The 21,708-nt window shown below is 37.3% G+C and overlaps 2 long non-coding RNA genes across 2 annotated transcripts in view; one reads left to right on the top strand and one right to left on the bottom strand.

Annotated features, from left to right (window-relative positions):
- The window catches only part of LOC139082804 (uncharacterized), a 141,650-nt gene extending 136,880 nt beyond the window's left edge, over positions 1-4,770 (bottom strand). The window contains exon 1 of the long non-coding RNA XR_011539056.1: positions 4,676-4,770. This is a non-coding gene — a long non-coding RNA (uncharacterized lncRNA). The remainder of the gene's footprint in view (positions 1-4,675) is intronic.
- Positions 4,771-12,249: 7,479 nt separating this feature from the next.
- LOC139083115 (uncharacterized) lies at positions 12,250-17,189 on the top strand. Its single transcript, XR_011539683.1, has 3 exons — positions 12,250-12,466; positions 13,155-13,399; positions 14,619-17,189. It is a non-coding gene; the product is annotated as an uncharacterized lncRNA (long non-coding RNA).
- Positions 17,190-21,708: the final 4,519 nt, after the last annotated feature.

Raw genomic sequence — 21,708 nt, 5'->3', positions numbered from 1 at the left:
TGTTATATTGGGACTTTGCCAAGAGCCCTTAACGGGTATCATCATATTAGTATACTTGTACCCTAATATAAAGATTTACAACTTTGCTATTCTTCGACACTCAATTTATGTGTTTATGTAACACTCAGTTAATGTATTAGCCTTGCATTTTTTGCTTCTTCTTACATATTGTATTCTAATAATAACCTGGGGAGCATATGTTACTCAGGAGTATTATGTTTTAGTAAATTTATATGGAAAAATAAAGAAGTCTTCAATGAACTGATGACAAATGTTATCTACATAAGATTCAGAGCATGTTTTGTTCACTAAAAATGAACTATCCCATTAAAAACCTCAACCATTTGGTCCAAGTGATGGATAAAACCTAAAGCCAGTGTGAAAAGGTGATAATTGGACAACTTTTACAGAATTTGCTGATTTTTAGAAATTTGGTTGTCACTGGAAAAAACAGTAGTCAATAAATTACTTTTAATTATATTTATTGACAATCTAACATGAAGAAGATATTACTAGTAAGTTGTCCAAAGAATTCTTCATTTAGCCTTTTCCAGTAAGCTAGTTAATCATTAGGATGAAATGGCTCACTTGATTAAATAAATTTATCTCCACTTGTTAAGTTGGAAGTAATACAGAGCATGGATATTTAATATCAGGCACACATTTATTAAAACACTGGTGATTTAATTTACTGGCTGTGTGACTTTGGGCACAGAACTTTAACTTTCTGAACATCATTTTCTCATTCTGTGAGATGGGAAGAATCAACCACATACGTTATTTTGAAGATGAAGTATGATTGCGGCTGAGCCCATAAAACTATTCCTTTGATCCCCTCAATGCACATAACTTAGACTGCACAGATGTGTTTCATGAGGCCAAGGTGTAGTGTATTTTGAAACATTAAGAGGTGATAAAATTTTTAAAAAACACAACTGCTATCGGAAAATCAGTTTACCTTTTGAATAATACCTTTCTATTTGAATTGCATTTTGAGTAATCTCTCTCTTTTTCTATTACCTAGCCAATACAAACTAATGCAAAAGGTTCTTCCTGCAACTGTGATTTTAACAGGTGGTCTGGATTTTACCGCCTACAATAGTTCTAAATTTAACCAAGACTTCTCTAACACCAGCAGAAAAATCACATTATTTTTATTATGTAAGCCTTATACGATTTTGAAACTGCAACAACTATTATGTCTCTTGTAGGAAAATGAAATCTAAATATATTTCTCTTACTGAATTTCCCTGGAAACAGTTAAACACGAAGGCATTGATTTGCTTATAGTCTAACTTCATCATACCAAAATGTATCCGCTTACAAGTTTGCAAATATGTCACTGAAGATACTGTAGAATATATCTGAAATGGTAAGACAGACCTTTTGAATCTGTTTTTTCTTCACGGGAAAAAGCATGAGTATTAGCTAGCGATTACTAGCTTTTATGACTAAATCTTATCTCAAAATCAATTATAAATTCAGTAAGCTAAAACTAATTCTACCAACATAGATTAAATAAAACATCTTTATTAAATACTGAAACTTTAAAAATTTTTTCCCCTTTAAACATAAAGAGATTAGTTCTTAATTTTGTCTCCATGGTGAAGACTGAAAGAATGAGAGAAAAAGTGACTATCAGGATCTGGAATCGAAATATCTCGAGCCCTTGGGGAGTTTCCTATTGTGGCTGCAGTTCCTCGGCTGCCCTTGGCCAGCCAACACGCACATGCATGAAGTCCCCGAGAGAGACATATGCTGGGGGAACAAGTTCAGACAAATGGGTAAATATATGTATGTTGTTGTTACGTGCCGTCAAATCTGGCGACTCTATGAATGGGTGATGTCCATAATGTCCTGTGTTGAACAGCCATATTCAGCTTCCATAGACTCATGCCTATGGCTTTCTTTATGGAGCCAATCCAGCTCATCTTTGGTCTTCCTCTTTTCCTGCTGCCTGCTGCTTTTCCAAGCATTATTGTATTTTCCAAAGAACTTAACCACTAGGCCACGGGGCCAGCCCCTAAGCAAAATCTTTAACAGTCTTAACATCTTCAACGTTTACATTAAAGTTGTCTGGTTCTTCTGTAGTCATGATTTTTGTCTTCTTTTTTTTGCCAGGAAGATTAGCACTGAGTTAATATCTGCTGCCAATCCTCTTCTTTTCACTAAAGAAGACTGGCCCTGAGCTAACATCCGTGCCCATCTTCCTCTACTTTATATGTGGGACGCCTGCCACAGCTTGACTTGACAAGTGGTGCATAGGTCCGCACCCAGGATCCAAACCAGTGAACCCTGGGCTGCTGATGCAGAAGGCATGAACTTAACCGCTGCGCCACCAGGCCTGCTCCTGATTTTTGTCTTCTTGATGTTCAAATGCAGTCCTGCTTTGGCACTTTCTTCTTTCACTTTTGTCAGAAGTCGTTTCAAGTCATTGCTGCCTTCTGCCAGTAAGATGATGTCATCTGCATCTCTTAGATTGTTGATATTTCTCCCACCAATTGTCACTCCTCCTTCAACTGAGTCCAGCCCAGTTTTTCATATGATGTGTTTTGCGCACAGATTAAACAGATAGGGAGATAAAATACACCCTTGTCTGAGACCTTTGCCTACAGGAAAACATTCAGTCTCTCCGTATTTTGTCCTGACAGTGGCTTCCTGTCCACAATACAAGTTGCACATCAGGATAATCAAGTGCTGAGGCACGCCCGTTTCTTTCAGAGCAGCCCATACCCTTTCATGACGCACACATCAAAGGCTTTGCGGCAGTCTATAAAACAAAGACTAACTTTCTTCCGAAATTCTTTGGAGCACTCCAATAGCCAACAAATAATCACAATTAGATCTCGTGTGCCTCTCCCTTTTCGAAATCCAGCTTGGACATCAGGCATTTCTTGTTCCATATAAGGTAAAAAGCCTTCATTGTAGGACCTTGAGCATCACTTTACTTGCATGGGAAATTATATATATATAATTGATAATGATAACATATATATAAAGTTTTTATATATATATATTATATATATATTATCATTAACTGAGACTTTGATCCTAAAACTTTATATAATCCATAGGCAAGCTGAACTAGATTGAAGTGAGAAACATCTGGGCCAGTTATTTTTAAATAAAAGCCGAACCCCTGCCACACTGGTTGCATGAAATTCCAAGAGAGGAGCATTAGAGAGAGTGAAGTCCAAGAAGAAGATTCCTATTAAAAAATTGGAATACAAATAGACCAATGCCAAAGAATGACAAATTTTGACTCTTCTGTTCATTACAGTACAATTTCATTGCCTCTCATGATGGACCAATGCATTGCCTCATACTGAATCCATCTCTAGCACCACTTCTCTTTCTTGAGGGTAGGGCTAAGAGCTTTGAGCATCTCATAGTGGAAAATTCTGCCTCAATTTTTATTATTCTGTTAAGTCACTAAGGACATCTAGGTCTAAATAGTCAACCAGGGAAAGAAAGTAAAATTTCTACTCTTAAAATTTGGAAATATTTCTATGAATCTCTGTGGGAATAAATGAGATAAGAATGTTTATTCCTTAGGGATTTTAACACATGTTTCTTTGATGTTTCCTCCAAAACTTACTGAAATAGGTCAGGAAAAGACTTTTTCTTCGATTTGTTCCAGGATATTAGAAGATGGCATTCTATGTGAGGCTAAGAAATCGTCCCTATTCTAACTTGCATATCAGACTATATTCCTATACACTGGAGACTAAAATGAGCAGAATTGCCTGGCACTCCCCCTTGGATGTATAGCATGATGGAGAAATAAACACGTGTTGTTTTAATCCACTGAGATTTCAGAATTGTTTGTTAGTCTGCATAACCCAGCTATTCTGACTGATATACAGAGTGATACAAAGAATACAAGGAGAGTGAAGTCCAATTGCCACAAGCTAACATTCCGCATTTTTTACTCCAAATAAAATTTAATCATGTTAAACCTTGATCCTAGGCAAAAATCAAATTCTCACCACATATAGAAAAACATCACTTTAAAGCATTTCTTTCTATTTTATTCAAATATAACCAGAGGGATCCCATTAAGATACTCAGTTGGAGTGTAGGGTTTTTGCTGGTATTTGAAGTCAGGGCTTTCTTCATCTGGAACTTATGTGGCTTTATAAGCATATCCAAAGCTAGATTATTCAAACTGCAAATCTCTAACGTTCTAATTTTCCAAAGTTCCATATGGATAACAAGAAACACAAGGAAATCACAGCAGCAGCTCTACACAATCAGTTTTAGAAAACACAAGCACATCCCAGAATCAATTTTGATTACTGCAGCAATTTATTTTCTGCAGACTTATTTGACCATTATAGAATATTTTCCAAGCTAAAATAGTGTATCCCCAAACCGCTTATAATTACCACAAATCTGAGCTGCCTCTCAGCCTACCTTAAGATAGCATTGTCTTCAAAAATAATACAATCTCAGCATCTTTTTTCTAAAAGGATGTGAAATGGGAGGGGCTGTATATACTCATGCATTAATATCTTATTGGTTCCTGGTCTCATAATTCCATACACAGTTTAGAATCTAGTCTCAAGCCACATTGTTATTCTCTGTCAATGATTATAAAGGAGACCATGCTTTATTTTTGTGAGAAATGGAGAGACAGAAAAAAAGGGAAGGACTTTCTGATTTCAACCCTTACCGTATGTGGCTATCCACACACAGGTCATCTGTCCAAAGTTCATCCCTCTTCACAGGAATAGAAATTCTAACTATGGTTCTATCATTTTCATACCTAGGAAGATAAACAAAAGACATTGCTATTGAAGATTCTTCCTTAGAGAGCAGCACTGAAATATCTTGGTCATTTTGCTTTTCTCTTTGACTTTATACACATGTGCATGATTATGAACACATGCACACAGAAAGACACACATATGTGCTCCTGCCTACTAGTCCAGAATTTATTGCTTGTATAAAGAACAACATCAACATCAAACAAGCTTGCGGTTGCAGTATCTCAGCAAGACTGCAGATAGGCCACAGGGATCCCCAAATTTAGTCCCGTGAGCTATCTTTTCTCAGCGCTGAATGAAATTGCAAAGAGCATTCAGAGAAAGGTAAAGGAGAACACAATCACATGTTCTGGGGGTAGCCGGTTCGATGTCACCCACAAGTGTCTTAGAATTACCGATTAAAAAGTAGTAACCTTCACATTGGAGATTTTCTGTGTTTTCTGCTAGGGCTAAGCCGGAGCTAAATGATTTTTAGAACTAGATCCATACCACCCAGAGGCAGTTGTGAGGGTAGAAGATATTCCCCACATGGGGTTTTGACTACTAAATTGTGACTGCCTCTAACTTCTAAGAGTCTTTTCTGTACATTGTACATGGAATACTAGCCAATAAGCCTGAACTGGCAAAGGGGCCCTCACAATAAGAGAGGCATGTTTTTTCACACAAGATTTTAGTCCCCAGACCTACCCATCTGTACTCATATCCACTTCAATATGCAAATTGGTGGCAGACTTTAGTTCTGTTTTCAAGCTGGGGAGAGGCAGAGTTGTTCAGGATTTCAAATGACCCCCAGATACTAAATAAGTGAAGATAATATTTGGCAAATATTTGCCAAAGCCTGTCCCATCACAGCTATTCCTTTTGTGGCCCACAGGAACTTATAAATACAGAATAAGCAAATACTAGTTCTTTACCACTAGTTGACACTGTCGCACCAAACCCCTATGAGAAAGATTTCTCTCTGTTAAACTGGGCTTGACCTGGTTATGGTTAAAAATAGCCCCCAAAGTTTTTAATATTAACAGATATACTCCAACTGATTTTTTATTCATTAAGATGTCCAAAACTTGTTTTAATCTTGACCATTTCCACCACATTTTTCCCAAGTAAAATGGTGGGATAGAAAAAAAATCCATTGTTCCAATTCTGACCTAAATTTCTACATTTGATATCTGTGACAGTCATAAAGTAGCTTTACCACAATAACAGATGAGCAGATGAGAGCAATTTAATTTAGCTCAATTATCTGTAGACAAAATTCTTGAATTTGAAAACACGGTCATTAAACTCCACATTCCCTCCAAAGACATTTCAGGTATAAAACTATTACTAATATAGAGTAAGATCTACTGACAAGAGAGTCTCTTGATGAAAAGCATCACCCCTCAAAAAAGTTGGATGCATTGCCTCTCCTATAAGCACACATAATAGTAGTTTTAAGTTATTCAACTTTTAGAAAGCACTAGAAATAAAATATTTTCCTAGTAAATTTGAGTGAATTCTCACACAGCTGTCTTCATGCATTATATAGCGTGACACAACAGCCGCACGGATGTACTGTAACATCAAAAAGTGCTTCAAATTAAGCCAATAAACATATATTTTCTGTTTTTAGTAAAACAAAAAAAGATTCATGACTTATGGCAAATGGATACATATTTCATGAGGAAGTCCATCAAATGGAGATTTCTAACAAAACTTCTGATGTGGAATTCTGTATTGCATCCTCTCATGTTAAATCCAAACCAAACTTTGTATTTGCCAAAAGTACTTTGTTTTAAGTCAAAACATTAGCCAGTGTATGGTGGAGTATATTACAAAATTATTACAAAATATAATAGTCATATATATTAATAACTAAAATATAATGATTAAATATTAACATATCATATAAATTAATTGTGTGATATTTATTTTCCCTAGAATTCAAATCCACAACAGTTTTCAAAACTTTTTTTACTTGATTCTATTCACTACCAACCCTAGTCCTAGAATATGTTTTGCAGTGTCTACATTTAAAAACAGTGAATTAGAAATAGAGACAGCTGACATTGTGGAATATGTGTATGTTCCTGTGCGTGTGAGCGCATGTGCAAGTAGGTTTGTGAAAGAGATATATATTTATTGTCTTTATGTAATATCCTCTAGATATTAAAAAAAAAAATTAGAGCCAAAGCTCCATAGGATATTAATTCTCTCCTTTATATTGATTTGATTTACATAGTCTTTAAATAAATCAGACTGTATAGTCTATTAATAAGACTGCTATTAGCACAGATGGTGCAGTATATTCTTTAACATGCTACTGCAATTATCTCTGTTTCCCTTTCCACATCGCTTGTCATTATCATTGTCATGTCCTGTATTTCACAGTAAAATGGAGCTCTGATAATGGTGGCTGAGTGTGCAAAAGAGGAGTGGGTTCGCAGCGTTAGAGAGAGGGGAAGAAGTACTCAAAAGCTAAGAGGAAACATTTAAAAAATGTTGTAACATGAAATTAATATTTTTAGCCTTCAATTACAAATGAAGAATCATATAAAAATGATGATGAAGTTTTAAAGTTACTTTGGTAAGATTTAATGTTAATAATGTATTAACTTTAAGAAGAGGGTCTTATAAAACTACCTACACTAGGGTGGTATATTAACCATGTTTTTAAAATTTTTCTGTATTTCATGATGCTGTGACATCTTGGAGGGCTTGCTGGCCAGGGAGGGACTTCCATCCCAGGACTAGCTAATTCCTAGAGATAGCAACAACTCGCCGTGAACATGCCTGTCATAGACAAACTAACAAAGCCAAGCCCATATCTCCAACCACCTCCTTTATCTAACTCTCACACCAAGTTTGTAGGGGAAGAAAATGGCGGTAGGGATATAATCAACTGATGTCCAGCCTGTGGGGAGGGGGAGCTAATCTTTCTATCAATTAGCAAAAGGACTGTTACCATTCACCAGCTTGCATACACCTCGTATCTCATATATAGTGTTGGGAATTAGATGGGCTTTTGTTGCACCAAGTAATGCCCAATCCTCTCTGGCAAAATCTTATTCAAATCATTCACGTGATCTTCAGAACACACAAGAGGTCAAAAACAAAAAAGTCATAGTGAAGATGAATCGTGCGTTTGTTTTTTGTATATTCCATTATGACCATTCAGAGAATTTAAAAGGAGGATCCTTCTTTAATTTTCTCTTTGCCATCCCCCATTCAAACTAGGCCTTGGGCTGCTCTGTCCCAGGGAATGGAGGCCATAGATGACAAGCAAAGAGAAAGAAGGGATAATTATGTTTGTCTTTTGCATCCCTAAAAGCAGAGTTTTTGGTAACTTAAAAGGTTTTCAGGCATATTTTGACCATAAAGAAGTTTAGGCTTAAAAACCAACTTTAGTACTACTCCCTGCCCAATGTGACAAAACTTGCCTCTAACCTTTTATCTTTAGTCCCGTCAGTGGTCAGCACTGCTACGCAAAACTCTGGGGGAAGTTGAGTCAGAACTCTTGACTTCTATTTTTCTTTGGTGGCTTGCATACTACAGGAAGTCGAAACAATCTCCAAGGCATTCAACTACTGTGCCAAGAAAGGCTAGTAGGCTGCACCCCAAGAGATGGCCCCAGCTCAGGCTACCAACTTTACTGCTAGAAACAGAACAGAAGAGAGTGAAGTCGGCTGAGGCCTTCATCTGCTTCCTACATGAAGGCAGAAAATGAATGGGAGAGAAAACCTATTACCCTCACTTTTTAACCACTAGCAAATGTAGCTCAGCTTCAGACTTGGATTCTTATCGTTAGGAGTAGCAACTCCTCTTTCCCTTAAGAGGTGAGCACTAGGAAGAGGATGGAAGAAACAGACATAGTCTCCTACAGACCAAATCAAACCTTAACTTGACCACAAAATGCCCTGGTCATAATTAACTTACAGCCTTATCTATCATTTGCTGTGCTGTGTCAGAATGTCTATCATAACACGTTTCCACTGTCTGTTTTTATCAGTGTACTTGAACCTCTTTCCCCCACTAGCTTGAAAGCTCTAGAATGAGAAAACCTCTGTTTGCAAGTCTCAACTAAGGTTAGCAACTCCCCATAGTCCTGCCCTGAGCGTGCACTCACATAGTGAAGAAATTCAAAGCAGGGGTTTTTTTCTGAATATATTTATCAGAAATAGGAAAATATCGATCATGAATACTTCAATATATTTGAATCCCTTATTATAATCTCTTTCCATTTTCATTTCTCAGAATCAGGCAGACTCATGGAAATGAGAGAGCAATTTTGCAGAAAATGTCAGAATAATACACTGGGAAAGGCATAAAAAGCTGTTAACTAAGCACATTGCCTGATTTTAGTGGGTTCATGTAGATATTAACTAGAGAGATTCTTGAAATGAGTCTGTTTTATTGCAAGGTTGATTACCTACACATCCCTAAATTATTCTATCACCCAAATGACAGCTTATACTTAATGAATGAGGCCACTTCTTTAACTTCTGATTATTTCTGGAGAAACCCTTTTAACCTACTTCCTTGTTAAAATGAAAATAGAGGAAAACATACTTTCACAAATCTTCAAGGGAATGTATTTCTTCTTTTTTTTGCTAAGGAAGATTTGCCCTGAGCTAACATCTGTGTCAGCCTTCCTCTGTTTTTATGTGGGTCACTGCCACAGCATGACTAGAGTGGTGTAGGTCTGTCTGGGATCTGAACCTGCAAACCCAGGCCACTGATGTGGAGTGAACCAAACTCAACCACTACACCACGAGGCTGGCCCATATTTCTGCTTTTTATAGAAGGGAAGGTGAGATGAATGTAGTGTGTCTTTCCTCCCACACACCCATATTAGGCCTAGAAATTAAGATATATAAGTACTTATAAAAAGTATTTTCTGGGGCCAGCCCAGTAGGGTAGTGATTAAATTCACACATCCTGCTTTGGCACCTCAGGGTTGGCTGGTTCAGATCCCAGGCACAGACCTAGCACCGCTCATCAAGCCATGATGTGACAGCATCCCACATACAAAGACGGACGAAGATCGGCACAGATGTCAGCTCAGTGACAACCTTCCTCAAGCGAAAAGAGGAAGATTGGCAACAGATGTTAGCTCAGAGCCAATCTTCCTTACCAAAAAAAAAAAAGGTATCTTTTCATGGATATAAATGCTGCCCCAGGGACCACCAACAGGGCAGAGAGAGTGGAGACCAGATGTAGATAGCCATGCGACCTCAGTCCCTGTGCTGGTTTCCCTGGAGTACTGCATGCATCCCAACTTTTGTGGGGAGGTTGTGTTGTTGGTGTTCAGAAAGGCAGCCCAGAAGTAATTCTCCAAGGAACAAGACAGATTTCTTTCTGCTTTTATCCCTTCCCATAATTATAAAGGTTCTTTCTTTATGTTATTTCTAAGCTTAGGGGAAAGAGATTTTTAATATGACTTTAATATTGATAATATTCTTAAACTTTCTGCTAATAAAGCTCATCCTGAATATTCTTCTGCTTAATAAATCGAATGAAATTATCATAAAAATCTAAGAATTTTCTGTTACAGGCATAGTATACAATTAGTGTTTTTTCTTATATTTTCTAAAGAAATGAGGTACTTGTTTCTATACTAGTGACACACAATCGATACAAAAATTATTGGAATATTTTCTCTTTTTCTGTCCTGAGTCTCCAAAATCCAGTGTGTCTTTTGTCCTTTCAGTGCATCTCAATTCAGACTAGTCATGTTTCAAGTGCTCAGTCACCACATGTGGCTAGGAGTTCCCATATCGGACAGCATCGCTAGCTCTACGGATTACAAAGCTCTGTTAAAAGAATTCATTTGGAATTATATGTGGCGTTATGGTTTCTCATAGGTTTAGCTTGATCCTTGGGATGGTAAATTTATGACTTAGGCTATATTATAAGATTGGAGCTTTTTAAAATTTTTCTACATTCATATGTCACTTAATAGCACCTAAGGCAGTTAAATCTAGGACAGGTTCAATTATATGTAATAATCAGTGTGAGTAAATTGCCACCTAATAAATGTTTCCCATCGTCAGCCTGAATCGTAGTACTTGGATACTAGTCTCTATTAGTTTGCACCAAAGTGCTTTCTAATTAGATCAGTTTGATAAATTAACACCCCATTCTTGTTCTTTCCACTTACACTTATTCAGCTGATCCAAAATCAAGATTTGTTCTCAGGAGGCCCAAATTTCTCTTTCTTAGCAATCCTGGAGGGTAATTTCTTGCCATTCCCCAGAGGAAAGACTTGGGAGAACTGATTATTGGTTATTTCCTCTTCAGGATCCGGAGCTCATTAATCCCCATCAAAGCAGCCTGAGCAAAGTCATTTTTTTCCAGCAGCAGATTCGGGCTTGTCTGGTGCACACACTAAGCCAGCAGATGCTCACTGTGTGATTTGGGGGAATCCACAAAGTCCTCACTAGCTCCTTATTAGTTGTTTTGTTTTTCGAAAACAATCCCTAATATTCACCACTTTGGCATTCTCTTCTAGATCCAGACCTTACTGAAAAGACAAATGTGGGACAACATATTCAACTCCCCAGTATTCCAGTATAGTCCAGATACTGGGTGATAAGGGAGGAAATTAAACAGAATGCAGGCTCTCTTGGGATGCTGCATTAGGCATAGTGATGGACAGGGAGAGTCAGGAGAGCACTAGTGACCCAGGATAGATTTGGGGACACAAAAGACGGTGACCAAAAAGAAACAAAAGTGACAGAATAGCACTATCTTAAAATTTTGTCTTGGGCTGCATTTTTCTAATCTGAAGTTGTGAATGTTTTGAAAATATTTAATTTGTTTATTCATTAAGAGCATCTGTTCTACCTTGTAAACTAGATTCTGACAAGCTAGATTCTAACATTCCTAAAAGGAATTAAAGAATTGAATAAGGTAATCTTTTGTTTAATATACAGAAAGCGAAATAGTTAAATACACTTTAATCTAGCGTTATTTTGGTAATGAAGTAGCCAAATAATTCACTACATAGAAAATTGGGCATTTCTTTCTTCTGCGACTTTCGTAGAAAATGCTCTCCCCTCTTTTCTGTTATTTTTTTCAGTGAGATACTAAATGCTTACTTTGGAAAAATGCATAGAGAATCTTCTCTTAAGGTATAATTTTCCTGTGACAGAAACTATAATTTGTGCCAGAGAACTAAGTGTTAGAGTCCATTGTGAGATTTTAAATACATTCTTAATGGTTTCTCAATCCTTTTGTGACCTACATTAGTGTGAAATGTTATTTGTTTCATCAAATAGAGCCAGTACTCACAATAGGAAATGCACAACCCCGTCTCTGCGGAGAACAGGAATGAGCTCCCAGAGTAAAGAACAGAACAGAGCTGGTATTTACGAGTGCAGATAAAAAAAAAAAAAAAACCCTGAATGAGTTTGTCTTCCTTTTCTATGCCTAAGCTCACAAAATGGAATCCATAGCAGAATTAGTTATCTGAATTCCTTTTCACATTGTGCCTTTCCAGTGAACTCCCCTCTTTAGAAACTCCGCAGCTGTTCAAGCGAATGAATTCTGCAATGAGAGGTTTTTGAGAAAAAGGCAGAACTACAACCCAAGCTGCTGCAGACTCCCTTTCTTTGCACCTATACATGAGGCCTCAGCCTGGATGACGCCATGTGGGCTAGGGGAGCATGCTCATCATGTTGAAAATCCTTCTCAAAGCAGAGCATCTTTATGGGGTAAGAGCATGGTAGAAATTAATTTTGTTTCTAGAAGGGAGTTATTATATGTATGGGGTTGGCAGAACAACAGAAGGTAAAATCTGCACCGAATAAAATGATACAGTAGTTAAAACCCAGGCTCTGAAATCCGATAGGTTCAGATTTCAACTTGGCCGTTTGCTAGTTGAGTGAGAGCAAGCAGTCATTGTTCCAAGGCTGTTTCATGTACTGATGGACGTGATCATCACTGCAGCTCCTGAAACAGTTATTATTCTCCACTTGAAGGATGAGGAAACAGGCGTAGAAAAGGTCAAGTCTCCAACAGGTAGGAAATGCAGAGCCTGGTTTAAATGTGATTGCAACGTCTGGGCTCTTAGCAAACGTGGTGCAGGCAATGGAGCCTGCTGACTCTTGTTCCAGTTAATTAAACTTTCTTTTCTGAGTTATCATCTGTAAAATGGAGATAAATACAGGACCTACCTCATGGGGTTAAATGAAATCCTGAACATAGTGAATTTAGCACGGTACCTGAAACATAGTAAATCCTCGGTGAATTTAGTTTTACCAAAGGCATGCCTTTCCTCCAGTCAGTCTCTAGAGAACAGTTTATCTCTAAATGGTAATTAGTCAAGGCAGCTAGATCTGTTTATTGGCTCTGACTTTCACAGCATCTCACCTTAACATAGTTGATAAATGTCTCAAGCAGGTGTCTTCTGATATTTCAACAGTCAACTGTTACCCTTGCATCTGTGATGGTGAAAATGTCAACATGGTACATGGTATGATTAATAATGTAGTGAAGAGTAAATCGCTCAGAAGCATGAACCAAAGCCCTTAACAGGTGGAATGATCGTCTGGACGGATCTGCCTCATGTGAACCTTTCTGAAGGGCAGGATCTAGTCAAAGCAACCTAGATCTTATGCCAGGTGGCAATCTTGAAATATTCTGATGTAAGTCAGCACGCCGATGACATGAATTCTAATGAGGGGCTGATGGGACTATATATTAGTTATGTGCACCTGCTGTTTTGCCTTTAGCCAACAAGTGACATGGAGTAGCAAAATGAAGCAAATAATACACTGTGAGAAGTCATTACTGACATAAATCCCATAAAAGAGTATTTGATAAAAGATACTGGATTTTACACTGGGTTTTCCTATTACAGATGATTCGGAAAAACATTAGTCAAGACTTATATACATATTTAGAACCGGCCTCCAAAGAACATGTGTAGACAATGAGAAATATGGCAATTTTATAAGAGAATCCATTCCAAAATTTAGATGATCACAGACTTAAATGGTGACGCGCTTTTCATTTACCATTTCCAGTCTTTCAGCACGCAGGGTGATTGGTGGCTAAGAACACTGACTCTGGAGCCTGATAACCTGGGCTCAAACCTTGGCTCATCTAGTTTTTAGTTATCTGATTTTAAGCAAATTACTTAAAATTCTCTTTGCTTTCATATCCTTCAGCTATAAATGATAATAATAATAGTATCTACTTTGGGGTTGTTATGAGGATTCCAGAATTAATATGTACAAAAGGAATCCAAAAAATGGAACAATGCCCGGATCATTCTAGGTTTGTTTTTTATTTAATAAAATAAATTTGTTCAACAGCTTTTATTTTATCTTAAGAAAATGTTAATAGCGGGTAATGAACTTCCTACACGTGCATTAATACAATGAGAAAATATGTTAACTGTTTAGGTTCACCAGGGTGCTATTTACTTTGCCAATGTTATTTCTGCAATTTTCTAAATAGCTTCATCTAAGCCCCTCAGATACCACCAGGAAAAAGGTTAGCCAAGTGGATGTTGAAAAACAGAGTAAAGCAGTAATCAAATTTATAGTGATAGAAAAATTGATGAAATAGTTGAATCTATTATTCTTCCTTGATAAATCAAAGAGCAATGTATATATTCATATTGAGAGATTTAATAAAGATAAATGTAAAGTGGTTCTTGTAGAATGTGATTATCGTTAAGTAACTATACAATTACAAATTAAAGAATTACCATCTAGTCAGCAGTCTTGAGAAAACAATTTCATTATACATTGAAGAGAAAGACAAATAGAATTTAGGTTAACAACATAATATCACTACTAAGGAGAAGTCAAATTATCAAGCAAAGTAAAACAACATTCTTATTCTCTTCTTTTATAGGGCTGATTTTGTTCTGAAGCACTGCATTTGGCAAAACGGAGTAATTTGGGTGAAAAGAATTTCATAAAAGGTATGAATTCTGACGACAAACATAGCAATTTTCTAATTAATTGCTCTGTCCTAAACTGACCTATAAAGAATAGCAAAGGTGCTTATTTCCATTCTAAAGATCACACACCAAAATGATAACTAGCACAGAAACCAATTATTTTCACATATTAATCAGGCCAAAAGAGGAAGTAATGATGTTAAAACACATTTGTCACAATATCTTGAATCCAACTATGCGAGGAATGATTGCTCAATAACTGGCTTGCAGATTTCCAGAAGCTACAATTCTGTGATCACATTAGCATGTGCCATGTTTCATCAGTACCATTTTTTGTAACATACATTTTATGTTCCCTGGCCTTGAGAAAATCTTGAAATCTGTTTAATTAGAGATTCCACAAAGAAAACTACAAGAAGATATCAATCTACTGTTACAAATATAAATTCTGGGCCTCTAAACAAATTTCACTAGAAAACTTTTCACTGTGCTTCCTCAATCCTCACTCTGCACTGACACCATTACGGATGTATAAGTTTTTCACACAGCTTTCTTAGTTTAGACAATGAATGGAAAATCTCCTTAAGTAGATACGCCATGAAGAATCACTCTAATGCTCTCACTGAAAACAGAGGGGGAGCAGCAACCATTGTGCGTAAAGATCATTCCTTCTGCAGGGATTTACCAGCAGTGCCTTATTCCTTGCTCTGTAAATTGTGGCCTAATGAGGTAGTGGACCAATTTGATAGGAAGCTCTGGCCTTCTACAGTGGAAAGATTACACCCACTCTTTCGAAGTTAGAAAGGGCCAATGCAACGATAGATGATGCTAGGAGGGCTAATAAATGATGAGGGACAGCGGCAGCACCAAGCACGGAGATCAAAACAGAAGTATTTCTTGGTCTCCTTTGTGGCAGAAACTTTAGCTGCTCAGATAGCCTCCTGTGGCCACCTTGTAAGTGGGAAAGTGACAATATGTGTGAATTGAAATATCTGCAGGACATGGCAGAGTGAGGGAGTCAAAGGAGCATTAATCTGAAGGCCCTGGTATATACAGATGAGCATCTTCACTGGGAGAAACATTGGACAGTTTACCCTCAGATTGACCAGGGAAGCTGATATCCTAGCTACAGTGGGACCTGAGGCTTATCCTGCTCTCCACCATTAGAACGCACTCCATCAACCCCAGATCGCAGTCTGCACTAACAGCCCCTTCACCTTTTGGGGCGTAACATAGGACTGAACTGGTCTCACCCTCAGTCCGTTAAGGTACACTTAGCTACATGGGCTCCCAAAGCATTTAAAAGGGAAAACATTTGATCATTGGAGGGGAATAGACTGGATTTCTGGACTTCATGTTATGACCAAGCAATGTCGTCACAGCAATACACTCTGAGGATTGAATGAGCAATCTTATTTTCATCCCACTTTTAGGGGTGCTCTTCTCCAGCGACCAACACTCTACTCTGACCCAGGGACTAAATCTGGTCTGCTACCTATTGCTGTGTGACCTGTGAGCTAAGAATACTTTTAATATTTTTAAACAGTTAAATTTAAGTAGTTATACCTACAACCACTTGTAGGTATGGTTTTACCTACATACTATCCTAAGAATTTGTCTCCTTCCCTCCAAGCTTAGAATATTTTCTACCTTGCCCTTTAAAGAAGAAGCTTACCAATTCCTGCCCTAGTTACACGAAGTAAGAGCTGTTTCTACTAGAAGAACCCTTTAGTCAGTTGCTTAAATCTAGATGATTGCAGCTGTCTGCCTATTAAAATATTTATTAAATATGTTATAAAATAGGTCATTACATAGATGGTATTGGAGCACACAGCTCCTTGACTTCAAAGAAATTAGATAATTTGTATATATTGAGTTGTGTAATGGTAATCATATCTTGAATGACTCTAGAAAATACCAATTTGTATCTTCCATGTAGTAAAAATAAGAACCCAATGACTATCTGGGTAAAATAGCTAATATTCCAATACTAAAGAGGAAGGTTTTCATTTTCATTGTAAGCTTAGCATTTCCCAACAATTATAAACAGATCATTACTATTCCATGAGTTAAGTTAACATATTGAGTAATATTTGTGAAATTTTAGTATAAAAACTCAAATAGGTTTTTCCCACAGGACTACTTAGAGACTTCACAGTGCAGCCATATTCTGTGTTAGCTTCCTTTTCATAACACTAGATCATTTAGGTTTATGGGCCTATTCTACATTCTCAGTTCTCAAGGCTCAAATAAGCCCTGCAGCCTCTCAATGACAGGAATGGAACATGGCATCCGGGATCCAGCCAAAGAGGAGATGACAATATTGATTCATGCTCAAGAAAAGCTAGGCCTGGAAATTTTTATTGAGTGGCTGGGAAAAGGTAATTTTTAAAAATATCTCTGTTCAATGGCCCTGTCATCACTTCTGTAGAGAACTTGGCATTCCTTTTTTTCAAATAAAACTTGTATTTACAAGTTTGTATTTATATATTATTTTATTGAAGTAAAAAATCATCCTTGAACAATATTGTATCTGTGAGTAACTAAAGTGAATAACAAATTATTTGTGGCTCAAAATTCTTCATGAAACAATCCACCTACTGTGAGCAATACATAAATGTTATTGGTGGAGTGTCAAGTATAAAAGAAAAGGAAAAAATGAACAGTACACAAATTTATATCATGCTATGGAATTCAAAAGATATTATTCTCATTATCCATAAATCACAGCTTACAAAGCAATAAAGTTCTCTCAAACCACCACAGTGCAGCAATTGTCAGCAGTGTGCTATTTAGAAACCAAAATAGGTAAGTAGAAGTTAGGTTGGGTTCTGCATTTATCGAAATAGTAAAATACGCAAGTACTTACTGAAGAAAAAATCACTTATAAAATTGAGATGTATTCAGAAATATTTTCTATACAGGAATTATAAGGGAGAAATTGAAAGAATTTTGAGGTAATCATTATCTCAATAATCACTGTCAATATTTATTAAAAGGTTAATAATGACGTAACTAGCTCTGAGCAAATGGATGATTTGCCTCTGTAACTAACTTTACAGCAACTGTCCTGGTTTCCTCGTTCTTTATCGCTGTGTTCCTCATCTAGGCCTTGTTCAGCCACCTATTAAATGGAATTAACAGGAGGATTTTCCTCTACCTATCTATTTCGTTAGATTGGTGTGAGGATTAAATGGGTTAATGTATTTAAAACAGTTAGAAAAGAGCTGAAGCTGGAGACAAAATGTTAACCAACAACATCATTGTCACCATCATCTCCTTTTATAAGTTCTTTGAATAAGCAGAAGCAACATCTTAAGCTGCCTTTTTATCACCCACAACACTCTGAAGGTGGTTGTAGCAATTATGGCCACCATCTAAGCCAGTGGTGTGCTGTTAAATGTTTAACCACTGACACTCCCAAGGGATGGGGAACCCCAATTTACAGTGTTTACTGATTTCCATGGTGTAATTTCAAGCTCCCCATGAGACATCATTGACAGTAGAGCTGAGAAGAGGTTGAGCACAATTGGCTCCCACAAAACAGTCACGCAGGCTCCAGCTCACCGTTGCGTCCAGCCCTCTTCTTGTTTCTTTCACACAAAGATGTGTGTTTATCAATCAAGGGTTATATACTTCATGACTGCAAAATTTAGTGACAGAGAGGAGAGTTATGAAAATCAGTTCATGTAGGAGTCAGTAATTAGACTGTCAGAGTGGAGTTCTAGTCACAGCTAACCTTATTCATACCAAGCTCCCATAACGTGGGTTCAACAGTAGAACAGGCAAGCAAACTCTTTGTGCATTTGAAGAACAGGTTAAGATAAACCATTGGAGCATCCAACAAGTATTCAAGGAAATATATTATTTGCAAAGCACTCTTCTGAACTTTTTGGAGAATATCTATAATGACGGGATATTGCCCCTTCTGTTGATTAGCTTATATCCTTATTGAGGTGGTAAAGGATAGACATGTAGTAAATTAGAAATATAAAAGAGGCAATCCACAGAGCTACTTAAGAAAATGTCCAGGGATGAACCCAATCTTCATAAAATTCTAAGTTATTTCTAGGAAACTTTAAAAATTATATAAACTATGAACTCAGAAAGGCACTTGTTTTTAAAAAACTACAAAAAAAAAGAAAAAATTTCAAGCAAGATAAAAACACCCTCCTCCTTCTAGAGAATACTTTTTCTTTCTTCTTTAAACCAATAAGGAGCTGCATTTTAGGGATTATAATTCTATGCTTCAAACTCAAACACTCACATTCAGTTTAAGACTTAGGCCTGTGTGGAATCCTAAGCAGTTAGTTAACCAACACCAAGGGTAGGTCAGGATGATTTCACAATAAAATGTACGGGTGGCAAAAAAAGTATGGGGTTTACAAGGACAGCTATGAGATGTATTTACAGATTATTCATATTCACTAGAGTGTTATTTATAAGAACAAAAGAATTATACAACTTAAATGTCTACAGAGGAGTTGTTAAAAATTCTGGAAAATAATGAAATAAAGAAACATATTGGAGCTACATATAAGAATATAGAGTACTCTATGTGTTGATGTGGAAGAAGCTTCAAGATGTATTAAGCGGGAAAAAAGCAAGGTGCAAAAGAATGGGCATATATATTATGATTTATTTTGCAAAGGGAAAAAATAACTATTAGCTTGGGTATGCATAAAAATCATCTATGGAAGGATAAAAAGTGACTAAGAATAGTGGTTACTTGTTGGGGTAAGGAATGGGACCGGGGAGAATGTGGAAGAGAGTTGAGAGAGAAACTGTTCACCCTAAATTCTCTTTATGCTTGTTTAAGCTCACATTCTGTGAATAAATCACCTTCCTAAGGCAGATCTGCCTCATCCCATTAGGGCTCTGGCATCCTGCCCCAGCCTGCAGATTTCTCCCCACTCCCCTACACACACACACACACACACACACACACACACACACACACACAAAGCGGTGCCTTTCTCAGCCCCACATAATAATCAAGAACCCTAACACTATCAAGAAACCTTGACCTCAAGAGGTCTGTCCTAGCCCTCTGCAGGGAGAGTGCCGTCATCCTGCTGAAGTCAATCATCAACCCTGAGGCCGATTAGCATCTCCTTGAGGGCTGGACCATGATATTTACTTTTCAAGTTCGTATTTCCAATATCTACCAAAGTGTTCAATAAATATTTTTGACTGGATTAGTAAACAAATGGATTACAATTCTTTTTTTCTGATTTGGGAAGGAAGAAAGCTCACAGAATTTTTTATATATTCATGCATATTGGAGAAAATTCTTGTATAGAAATGGAGGAAATCAGAACAGAAGAAAATCAAGAAGTTAAAAAAAATCCCAAAAAGCAGAGAGGTATAAAATGTGTTTTTTTGTCATATAGAAGATCTGTAAGACAAAAAAAAAAAAACAATATTAGCAATAGTTAACACTTGATGATAATTGCAAAACACCAGTCGTGGTGCTATGAACTTTATCCAAATTACTTCATTTGATCCTTAGACCTATGAGGTAGGTGTAACCAGTTAATCCTCTTCCCTACTCACTGTTATATGACTCTCACCAATATTGCATATAGCTAAAAGGAACAAAAGCAAAATTAGAAATTCCTTCTCTATTAAGAGATGAGCACATACAACTTAATTACCTCAAATTAGCCCTGAGCTAACTCCCATTGCCAATCTTCCTTTTTTTTTTCTTTTTTACGTGAGTTTCCACCACAGCATGGCCACTAACGGACAAGTGATATAGATCCACTCCCAGGATCTGAACCCAGGCGGCCAAAGTGGAGCATGCAGAACTTAACAACTAGGCCATCAGGGCTGGCCCTAGGACATTCTATTTCTTATACCCTGATAAACTCCCTTGGCATGGGGATCATATCATTTCACCATACCAATCAATCATTGAATAAAGGTTAGGGCCTCATTCTGACTGGGCAAAGTCATGCCCACCTAGAAATAATCACTGTGTCCAAGGAAATGTCATCCACTAACTCACTGAAGTCTGAGTTATGTGCACATTTGCACATTTATGAACTGGAGAAAGGGAGGTAGATGTAAAATGATTGGCTTAGATCACCTGTGCAGTAGGCCATCTGTGTTTGCTAATTATCCCTAATGGAAGTTAGGCTCCCACCCTCCCACAGAAATTGGGAGGCAGGAGCCCTATCTTTCTGGATGATTACATTTCAAAGTGGTGACTCACAGGCTCCCGAGGAAGACATTCCCGAGTTGTAAAGCTAGCAAGAGATTGGGAGAAGACTCACAACTCAAAGGGGCAGAGAAAGAATTAATAATTGCATGTTTTCTAGAGTAAATGCTCTAAGAAAAGGGACGTCTGGACCCCAGGGTCAGGAAGAAACCCCTTTAAAGTTTAGTCAAGCTGAGGGGAACTTCAAGGCCATCTTGGTCATTAAGAAGAAACATAAAAATAAGAAAAATGAAAAACAAAAAACACCTGACATTATCAGTGTCAGATCAACAGAAATCTAGCATGAGCTGAGGTTTATTTAAAAATAAAAATCAGCAAGAGCTAAATCACAAGACCCCTTTCAATCTTTGTGGCTGAGAGGGGGCACCCCCTTGGCTTTTTCTAGATGCAGCTGACTTCGAATCAAATCACTAATTCCGACCGCTCTCTAGAGAGAGGGCCCCTTATGTACAACTGCTTTCCAGGCCTATCCTAACACATATCTCTCTGGTACCTCAAGTTAGATCTGCTCAAAACTGAACTTGCTGTATTCACATTCAATCGTTCCTTCATTGCAGAGCCGCATCATCATCTTAATAGTCAGATAAATTAATATTACTGAAGTACAACTAAGATTATGGATTTAAAATATTTTGAAACAGTCCACAACCAATAGAAGTAGGTACAATCGTTAACAATGTAATCCTAACCTCCTTTTCTACTTTTATTGTACCTGATAACATCTGCTGACCATGGACTTCATTCCTCAGTCTACCAAAATACACTTGGGGCACACTGGCCATTGTTCTCACAGCTTGGTACCCTGGCATGTTTCGTTC

This window comes from Equus przewalskii, chromosome 4 (genome assembly GCF_037783145.1).
Source record: "Equus przewalskii isolate Varuska chromosome 4, EquPr2, whole genome shotgun sequence".
In the NCBI taxonomy this organism is placed as follows: domain Eukaryota; kingdom Metazoa; phylum Chordata; class Mammalia; order Perissodactyla; family Equidae; genus Equus; species Equus przewalskii.
The sequence above is the reverse complement of the archived record's forward strand: the minus strand, read 5'-3'. Positions and strand labels throughout refer to the sequence as shown.